The following is a 10868-nucleotide window of genomic DNA, read 5'->3' as shown; positions in this document are numbered from 1 at the left end:
GAAAAAGTTTCACAAAGTTTCTTGGTATCCTGCCAAAGTGGAAGCGATCTCCCCCGAAGGAGACTCCTCCCTGTGTACCACTGGATCATTGACAACGAGGTGCACCATTTCAGAGAGGAGACAGGTTTGTGGAAATATGCTGATTATATAGAGCCAAGACAGAAGACTAGGTAGTTGGACTGATTAAATTCAAACAATGCTGCATTTTAAATAAACATAGAAAATGCTGAATTATTTATTTATTATTATATTTTAAGCTCCGAGAATATTTGAAGACAACAACAGTCTTCTGGGTGAGTACAGTCGGCAGCAGGAGCTCGAGCAACAACAGAGAGTCTATTGGTAAGTGATCACAGCACGTGTTTTAACATTTTTATACAAAAACTATCTGCTCCAACCCTGGGTGGATATATGTTTATGTGCTAATCAGGATAAATTAGCCAATACATGAAACCTTTGAGGATTTATTAAAATGTATTACATGTGTATTATGTAGTGTATTATGTGTATTATTCACATGTATTGCATGTGTATATGCAGTGTTTGGTAAAACTATTGTAAACTAAACTATTGTTATAATTATTATAATAACATTAATAATAACTTTTATTGTTATTATTATTAGTAGTATTATGTTTTAACTTTGTTTACAGCTCCATTTTTAATTTGTATGCATTCTCCGAGACATACTTTACAAGTAAATTTCTAAATTTGCTTGTAAAGTATAAACAAGTTTAGGCCAGTGCATGACACAACATTAGAGATGGACAGATTCATTCATAAAAACTGTTTGTGAATATGGACCATCCCAATCTCTTTTCCCTCTGCTCTTCTGCTTCTTTGTTTCCTTTTTTCCCAGCTGGGATGTGTATAAAGAGGGACTTTCCCACAGCATGAAAGCAGACAGTCTTCTGTCTCTACCCTGTGACATACGCTTCTCTTGTGTCCAAAGCTTTTTTTACCTGCTGTATGTCTATGACATTAAAACCATTTTAATTTCCTGTTTTTTCTGCATTCAAAGATTAGGGTAACAAATTGGATGAGATGGGTGTTATCTAAACATTTTAAACACTGAAATATAATGATGTCTTTATTCCAGATCATACAAGGAAGACTCTTTTTTTGGCTACCAGTTTCTAAATGGTGCCAATCCCTTTTTGATCCGGCGCTGTACAGAACTGCTGGAGAACTTTCCTGTCACTGATGACATAGTCAGCATAGTTTAGCAGATGAAATGAAGGTAACCACTTATTCTCCATGAAATAACTGTGACTGAAAAATCTGGCTGATCTAAATAAAAAAAAAATATTAAAAATCTTTCTTCATGGTCAGAACAGTTTAGCAGATGAAATAGAGGTAATGTTTCAATTCTTGTGAAATAAAGTTGACTGACAGTTATATCGCAACTCATCTACATGGTCATAAACTTTGTAAATATAATATCCAGACTGTATGTGTTTGATTAAATCATTTCTCATTCTTTCTGTAATTTTAAACAGAATGGCAACATCTTCCTGTGTGACTACAAGATTTTGGATGGAGTGCAGACAAACACCATCACTGGAAAGAAGCAGTACTTGATGGCCCCCTCGTTCTACTCGTTCTACTCCCAAATATCCAAGATCATAATAAAACCAGTACACAGCGTGCAGCCCCATGCACGGGGCGATCCGTGATAACTCGCTAACAGAGATTTGCCGCGTTAATGCGTTTATGGCATTAACGCCATTTTAACAAGATTAACGCTGACAGCACTAATCTATACATATCAGACCAGACCATATAGACTCAACAGACCTGCATGTTAAGTCTTAGAGTTCAGGACAACAGAATCAGAAAAAGACTAAATAAGTATGGCCTGTTTGGAAGCGTTGCCAAGAGAAATCCTCTACTGTCTGAAAAGAAAACGTCAGCATGGCTTAGTTTTGCCACGACTTCAAGTAATTCATTTTGGACAGATGAGATCTCCTCTGTTATGTTTGACCGCAACACACAGCACATCAGCACAAACACCTTATACCAACTGTCATCGTGGTGGTGGAGGAGGCGGGTGATGATTTGTGCCACTTGTAGTCACTGAGTCCATCATGAACTCCTCTGTATACCAAAGTATTTTAGAGTCAGATGTGAGGCCATCTGTGCCACAGAGAAGGCTCGGCTGAAATTGGGCCATGTAACCAATTTCAGCCGAATTATTACTAACACAGCAGCAAATGTTGGGTTTATCTAGGCACAAACCCTGCTGGAACACAAGACACTCAATGACTGCACGACAAAACAAGACAAGACAGAGCTCTTTGTCTTTGTGGCTCGCGAGGGAAGTCAACCCAGGCATTCACCTGTCCTTAGCCAACTTCGACTGATTCCTTCGCTACAGCCCTTTTTATTGTCACATACATGAATATGCAATTACAAATACATGTGACATTCTTAAGCAGGCATATCTGAACAACATCAGTGTCTGTATTCTGTGTGTGTGTGTGTGTGTGTGTGTGTGTGTGTGTGTGTGTGTGTGTGTGTGTGTGTGTGTGTCAACCATACCATACATAGACATACGACCTTTCAATGAACTTAAACTGTGTGTATGAGGTATGCAGAAAAGCAGAAGTAAGCGTCTCGCTAAATTATAAGAACAGGAACTTGCAATGGGTCATGTCTCAAACGAACATTTAAAGGTGTGAAGTCTTGCACTTTTAAGAAACAGAGCAGTGTAGTTCCTAAAGCTATAATGGAAATTATAACGTTGAGGCTGCTTCCTCTCGTCTCATGGTACACAAGTGCACACAGAATCTTATCAGACCTAATAAAGATATGATTTTTATCAGCATACAAATGATTATATATTTCTAAGCATAAATGATTATATGTTCCTAAGCACAAATTACAATATAAAAAATATCAATTCCAACAGCAAACCTACAACGGAATGGCTGAAAATGAAAATAATAAGTCTTGCAATGACCATGTCAAATATCAGACCTCAACCTGATCAGAATGCTGTGATGGGACCTTAAGATAGCTGTACATAAACAAATCCCTACAAACCTTAATGAAGTGAAGCAATGCTGCAAAGAAGAGTGGGACTAAATTCCTCCAGAATGATTTTAGAGGCTCATTAAGTCAGTACTTGGTTTTTCGCATGACTGCAGGTGCCTTGTCCCAAACTAAGGGATTAACTCAGGTGTTTGTCAGCAGTTTCATCAATACTATAAACATTCTATTATCCCCATTCACATCATCATCCCCACAGCAAACATATAAACCCCTCCAGTGGTCATTCTTGTCATCCATAGGTAATGTGTAAAACAGAATGACACTATTATTAATATGAAGCATTTTGTTAGCAATGTAGATTGCTGGATGTTTCTTTGTTCACATTAATTTTAAAGGAAAGTTAATCAGCTAATTAATGATTACTGTATTAATTAAAGAAAAAAAAACAACTTGGCAGTATTTTCTGCAAGGAAATCCTTTTAAAGAGAAAAATGTTCAGATTTGTGAGGCTAAACTTAAAAAGTTTTGAGTAAATGATGAGTATTTATTCAGGTTTGGATGTACGCATTTGTGAAATTGTTTTACGTGTGGTCAGGCTGTGTTGTATTTGTGTGTGGATTGGAGCACGTGTTTGTGAGTCCTCAAAAGTTACAAATGCTTGTAGATCACATCGTACGCATTTCTAACACTTTTGAGGCAAATTTCTCTCCATATTAAAGTCTATACTCTTACCTCCACACTTCTGTGTCCTTCTGGTATGATCTACATGTTTAATTGGGCAGAGATTTTACACCGGATATCCTTCCTAACACAATCCTATTCATTTATCTGAGCTTCAGACCAGCACTACGGTTACACTGGCTGGCTCTGACTGACCCTGCCACAAACTGCTGTTAGGTGCAGGCTGTGTGCAGACAGGAATAGGACCCAAGGTGCAGACTCCGGAGACCAAAGGTGAACTCAAAACAGCTTTAATACTGAACTCAAAAAAGGGTAACATAACATGACTGGAAAAAATCAAAATAAACTTAAACCAGAGGACTAACAGAACACACAGCTAAGTAAACGGTAGAACGCGACAGAGAGCACAGGAAAACACAGGGCTTAAATACGCAGAGGGAGTAATCAGGGAATGGGCAACAGGAGGGAAACACAGCTGGGGCAAATCAGGACTAACGAGACAAAGAAGCGTAAACTGAACACACTGAGAAAAGACAGAGACCTTCAAAGTAAAACAGGAAACACAACACAGACTGAACTTACAGACACAGACTGACTGGATACGGGGATATAGCAACTAAGGATACACAGAGACGCGAACTAGACAAGGGGATACAGCTGACAGGGGAGACAGAGCAACTAGAGACGACAGAGACATAAACCATAAGACAGAACTTAAGAAACCAGAGACTAGAAATGATAAATGATATAACAACCTCAAAAACCCTGGGTCAACGACCCAGGCCTCCTAACAGTACCCCCCCCTTAAGGGCTGGCTTCCAGACAGCCCAAACCAGAACACCAAAAACGAAAAACAACCCAACCAGGGCGGGCGGTGGGGGAAACAGGACGGAGGGCTCGAAACAAACCAAACAAGGAGCCAGAAACAAAAAAAAGCGCAAACAACGGAGCCCAGAAAGCAACATAACAAAACACACAGGCTGCCAGGAAAAACAATTCACACAAAGTTCAGGGGGCCGGCCCGGAGGATGACGGCCCAAGAGTCCAAAAAAAGTTCAGGAGGCCGGCCGGGTGGGAGGCACCGGCGGCGACGGAGCAGGTCAGGAGGCCGACCGGGCGGGAGGCACCGGCGGCGACGGAGCAGGTCGGGAGGCACCGGCGGCGACGGAGCAGGTCGGGAGGCCGTCCACGACGGCGAGGACGCCCAATCATCGGCCCGGAAAGCGGCCGGACAGGCCGAGCAGGACGAGCAGGACGGACAGGACGGACAGGCGGAGCTGAAGCCGAAGCCGGATCAGGCGACGGCAAAGCAGAAGCCGGACCAGGCGACGGCGAAGCAGAAGCCAGAGGCGACGAAACAGATGGTGGCGCTGCAGGCGACGGCGTGGGAGCCGCAGGTGGTGGCACTGCAGGCAACGGCGTGGGAGCCGCAGGTGGTGGCACTGCAGGCGACGCTGAAGCTGGGGCTGGACCAGGCGACGGCGTAGGCGCTGCAGGCGCTGAAGCTGGGGCTGGACCAGGCGACGAGGCTGAAGCTGGACCAGGAGACGAAGCTGGACCAGGCGAGGACGAAGCTGCAGGCGACGAAACAGGTGGTGGCACTGCAGGCGACGGCGTGGGAGCCGCAGGTGGTGGCACTGCAGGCGACGGCGTGGGAGCCGCAGGCGGTGGCACTGCAGGCGGCGACGTAGGTGGTGGCTGAACGGTCTCCCCGGAACCGTCAGTAGAGATGAGGATGTGTTGGCTCGGTCCTCCAAGATCCCCAGCTGACGAGGCAGGAGGCTGGACGGGCTCCTCGGGCCCTCCAGCTGACGAGGCAGGAGGCTGGACGGGCTCCTCGGGCCCTCCAGCTGACGAGGCAGGAGACTGGACGGGCTCCTCGGGCCCACCAGCTGACGAGGCAGGAGGCTGGACAGGCTCCTCGGGCCCTCCAGCGGGAACAGACGGCTGGACGGGCTCCTCGGACCCTCCAGCGGAGGCAGAAGGCTGGACGGGCCCCTCGGACCCTCCAGCGGAGGCAGAAGGCTGGTGCGGTTCTCCAGAACCCCCAGCAGGAACAGAAGGCTGGACGGGCCCCTCGGACCCTCCAGGCGAGGCGGGTGGTAACTGAACAGGTGACTGAGCTGAGAGGTGAGCTAATGTTCGAGCTATTGATAGAAGTTTAAGTTCTATTGACTGTTGTAACGATGGTAGTAATGGTGGGTTAGGTGGTGGATTAGCAATAAACTGAGCTAGTTCCCCTGAGCCTCCAGAACCTGAAGAAAACCGCTGGACGGGCTCACCTGAGCCCCCAGCGAGGTCAGAAACAGGTGCAGGTACCTGCCGGACACCAGCCACTCCCACCCGAGGAGAAGGTACGGGTGCAGGAGCTAACTGGTTCCCGGTCATCCTCACCCTGGGAGCCGGGACAGGCACCGTCAATGGCTGGGCAGCTGCTGTCCCCACCCGAGGAGCTGGTACGGGTGCAGCGACAGGCAGAGCCTCAGCCGGCCTGAACACTGGAGCAGGGACCAGCTGGACCTCAGCCTCCCTCACCTGAAGCACTGAAACAGGTGCAGGGGAATGCTGGGCCCGAGCTGCCCTGGGAGCAGGAACACAACGGGGCGAAGGAGTAGGTTCAGCAAACACAGACTCCTTTACAAAGTTTCTTAGCTTCCTACCACCACCACGTCTAACAGTCTTAACAGTTTTCACAGTCTCAGAATTTACAGTGTTCCCATGATTGTCTTTTTCCAGCTCAGAGGGAGCAGAATGAAAACAGTCATTACAACTCACCACGGGAGTGGCTCAGCAGAGACAGAGTGGCGGCGTGGCGTCGCTTTCTCCGGGAAGTGGGAGCTGGCAAACTGGGCTGCGTATCCTCCAAAGAACGGGCTGCGATGAGGACGCAGAGAGTTTGTGAAGCTCAGAACGGGGCAGACCCAAAAACAGAGCGAAGGACTGCAGCGGAGTGAGTCTAACGTCCGGCGTCACGTAATCCTTCTTCCTTTGCCGTTTAACCCTCTTGTTGGACTGGAAATCTGGTGTAGCGACCGGAGAGAATGAGCACGTGCTCAATCTGATCTTCCGAGGCATAGGTGCCGGCTCGGCCGTAGCCATGGCGGTTTGGAGGCTGCGGGGCCCTCCGAAAGCCAAACGAGACCCATAGAAGGGTGACTGGAGCTCCTGGGCATGCTTAGCCTCCTGCCTCACGCTCTCCCTGAGGAAGGCAGAAACTGCGGGTCGCCGATACCATATGGAGTCTGCTGGGTCCATGTTCTGGTCGCGTTCTTCTGTTAGGTGCAGGCTGTGTGCAGACAGGAATAGGACCCAAGGTGCAGACTCCGGAGACCAAAGGTGAACTCAAAACAGCTTTAATACTGAACTCAAAAAAGGGTAACATAACATGACTGGAAAAAATCAAAATAAACTTAAACCAGAGGACTAACAGAACACACAGCTAAGTAAACGGTAGAACACGACAGAGAGCACAGGAAAACACAGGGCTTAAATACGCAGAGGGAGTAATCAGGGAATGGGCAACAGGAGGGAAACACAGCTGGGGCAAATCAGGACTAACGAGACAAAGAAGCGTAAACTGAACACACTGAGAAAAGACAGAGACCTTCAAAGTAAAACAGGAAACACAACACAGACTGAACTTACAGACACAGACTGACTGGATACGGGGATATAGCAACTAAGGATACACAGAGACGCGAACTAGACAAGGGGATACAGCTGACAGGGGAGACAGAGCAACTAGAGACGACAGAGACATAAACCATAAGACAGAACTTAAGAAACCAGAGACTAGAAATGATAAATGATATAACAACCTCAAAAACCCTGGGTCAACGACCCAGGCCTCCTAACAACTGCCAAATGTCACAGTAACAGAACAGTTCAACCTGTAGCATATGATTATAATGAAGTATTTATTTTTTCTACAATGGAAGGAAGGACATAATATTAATCATTAGCTTTCCATTATTAAATATTAAATCTGTTCATACAAGAGGAACTTGTAATATTTAACAAGTAAGTTGATGTTTTACTTGAAGGGAGTGTTTTGTTTTTGTGTGTGTTTTTTCCCTGGAGGAGTGAACTGGTTCACATGGTTTCCAAACTTAAAGCTGATCTATCAAATATTGATGTAAGAACTGGACTGGTGAATGAAAAGCTAACTGGGCACAGCACAGTAGGAGCAGCACAGGAAGAAGTACATTAGATCAAGAACATCTTCAAAGAGTAGTGGTTAAAAATATACCTGCTGAGTTGTGCACAAACCTGGTGACTGACTTAAAGAAATGTATGAGTAGCAGCAAAAGTTAGTCCACCAACTAACACACAATGTGTTCCAAAGATATCAAATAATTATTTTCATCACTAAAGTAATCTGTCACTACTGAAAAATATGGTAACACTTTATAATAATGTCACACTATTAAGCATTAGTAAGATATTAGTAAGTGCTTAATTCCTGTCGTGGAATTTTGTAAATAAATTCTGCAACACAGAAACAGCTGTGATCAAGCTGTTTATTACTGCGCAGGAGAGCCAACACACACATCAAACATCACAGTTCACAATCATACCAGCTCTCCCTTGGGACTTCTCAGCCCCTCTTTTATACCTCCTCCCCACACACAACTCTCTGTATCTTTTAGTTACAACAGGTTTCTGTCCCACAGGCTGGGCAGAGAGCAACTCCCACTATCTTTTCCCAGGAAGCTCCTGGCGCTGGCCCTGAGTTTCATCCTTCTGAGCAAAACAGCATATAACATAGTGAAACATCATTACGCCTAGCTAAGCAGTTTTTCTTTATGAGGTCATACTGACACACACACACTTCACCTAAGCATACAAAGGTTATACCAAATCCTACAGTGAGATTCCAAAAACATAAAGAAAATGTGAGGTTAAACTAGAATTTTTCCAAAAATATTCCTCATTTAGAAAACATTATTCCTCTTTACGATGCAATTATAAATGTTTATTCTCGTTTAATAACCTCATGTATAACATGTTTTCATGGTATCATTTATTTAAGTCTAAATATATAATGAGTCAAATACTAAAGGACAAAAGATTCCTGTTTGGCAAATCCTTTTGCCAAACAGGATTTGCCAAAATCCTGTTTGTTCACAGGGGCGCCACACTTCCAGGGAAATGACTAAAAACGAAACTCATTGGGTTTTACTTTCAGTTTAAAATCGAGGAGCAATGTCCCATTATTGTGTCTCTCACACTCCTGCTGGATATTTTTGACATTGTGAGAATGAGTGTGCTGACTGTTATTAGTAATAGTCTTCAGTCTGCGTCTGTTCTTGAATATCATCCTGAAAAGCTGTGCTGTTATATAGCTTGTTATGCTTTTGCCAGTTTATTTGAGATTTGAGTTCCATTTTTTTTAAAGTCAATAAATTAAAACATGTAAGGAAGAAAAAATAGGATTGTAACCTAGACAAAATAAACCAACAGATTTGTGTGATTTTTTTATTCATTATCTTAACTTTTATTAAATGTGGCAACCATCCTTGCTGGATGTTCTAACAGTATTCTAACTGGATATTCTCAATAACAGTTTGTTTTCTTGACACTATCCCGCAGACGCTGGAGCATATGGCTATTTCTCATGACTCCAGTGAGTTTCGGATTTTCTTTTCACATAAAAGGTGCTCCTTGCTCCGCTCTTGTTTTCTTTCTTTCTTATGGTCTGTAATGTTTAATGTCCACTCACTTGTTTTTCCTTTTTTTTTTTTTTGAAACTTCCTCCACAAATATTCCCCTCCTCAGTAGCGGTTTTAGATACGGGCGACACGGGCAGTTGCCCGGGGCGGCATCGTGGTGGGGGGCGGCATCACGGGCATCGGCAAAAAAAAAAAATTGCTAGTACTCATGCTGCCCCGACATCAGCCAGCGCATACTGGGGATGACACAGGCACCGATCGGTTTTCTATCACCCATTTGCTGGGAGTAAGGGCGCCCTCCGTTTGCGAGGTGCGCCTGCTGCTTGCGGCACAGGGAGGAGAGGGCGGGGCTGCGGGGATTCTCTGGCTGGCTGGAGCAGCATCTAATAACCAACTCGCAAAATAAAAGAAAATAAAACAAAAACCAACACCACGAAAACACCAGACATCATGATACAGACTTATAATTTACACCGATGTTTTTTCAAAATTCTATACGCGAAAAGTGAGCGCGAGAGCCCTCGGTGCGCCTGCTCGCTGCTGAAGTCAAAGTAAACTTTATTGTCATCTCCGCTACACACAGTACAGTACATAGAGAGACGAGACGACGAGGCTCCAGTTACAGCAGTGCAAGTAAACAAACAATAAATATTTAAGAGTAAAAAAAAATAATATACACTTTAGGACTCAGGGTAAAGGGATCAATAACAATTTAAAATATATATTTTATATTTTGTTGATTTAAAGTCTCACACACAACCCGTTTTAAAGTTTAAAAAAGAGAAAAGAAGAGGCCGGGGACTGAGCCTATTTGCCTGACGCGCTGTCAACTTTACGCAATAATGCGAGAGGTGGAATTGCTTGCTTGTTTATTAAAGTGCTTGAAAAGTTTACAGAGTAATGTGATCGGCTCGCGATTCAGTCTTAAAACATCACAGGCTCTAATGCAACAAGGGGAAACTCGTTCTACCCAGCCCTTCTCTCTGTCAAAATCAAACCAGTGAATGACAGACTGACAACGCCCTCTTAATGTCGCCACTAGCAGCCACGTGACTCCCGTTACACATCACCATAGCAACGAAACAAATAAAACCCAGTGATCATTAAAATTCAATACATTTAATTATGGCTCCTACAAGGAGAAACGAGCAAATGATGCAGGTAAGCAGGTGTGTCATTGGATAATGGCAGGTCATGTATCCTAAAACATTCAGAATCAGAATACTTTATTAATCCCTAAGGAAATTATGTGGGTTACAGATGCTCCAAGAAGAAATGGTAAAAATAGTAACAGTAACAGACTAAACTCCAAACAATATATACAATAATATAATACTAATTAGTCATTGTCAATTGTTGATTTGTCCTGTTCTCATTGTATGACGAATTATGATGTCTGTTTAGTAGCCGTTTCCATACTATGCATACTCTCTCTCTCTCTCTTCATATATGTGTGTGTGTGTGTGTGTGTGTGTGTGTGTGTGTGTTGGGGGGGGGGCGCCAGACGGAGTGTTCGCCCAG

General features: G+C 44.3%; 1 long non-coding RNA gene across 1 annotated transcript; it reads left to right on the top strand.

Moving 5' to 3' along the window:
• The first annotated feature begins 259 nt into the window (after positions 1–259).
• LOC120436326 lies at positions 260–3775 on the top strand. Its single transcript, XR_005610314.1, has 3 exons — positions 260–342; positions 1100–1240; positions 1500–3775. It is a non-coding gene; the product is annotated as an uncharacterized LOC120436326 (long non-coding RNA).
• The last annotated feature ends 7093 nt before the right edge of the window (positions 3776–10868 follow it).

This window comes from Oreochromis aureus, linkage group 23 (genome assembly GCF_013358895.1).
Source record: "Oreochromis aureus strain Israel breed Guangdong linkage group 23, ZZ_aureus, whole genome shotgun sequence".
Lineage (NCBI taxonomy): Eukaryota > Metazoa > Chordata > Actinopteri > Cichliformes > Cichlidae > Oreochromis > Oreochromis aureus.
Note: the sequence above shows the minus strand (reverse complement) of the source record. Positions and strands in the feature narration are given on the sequence as shown.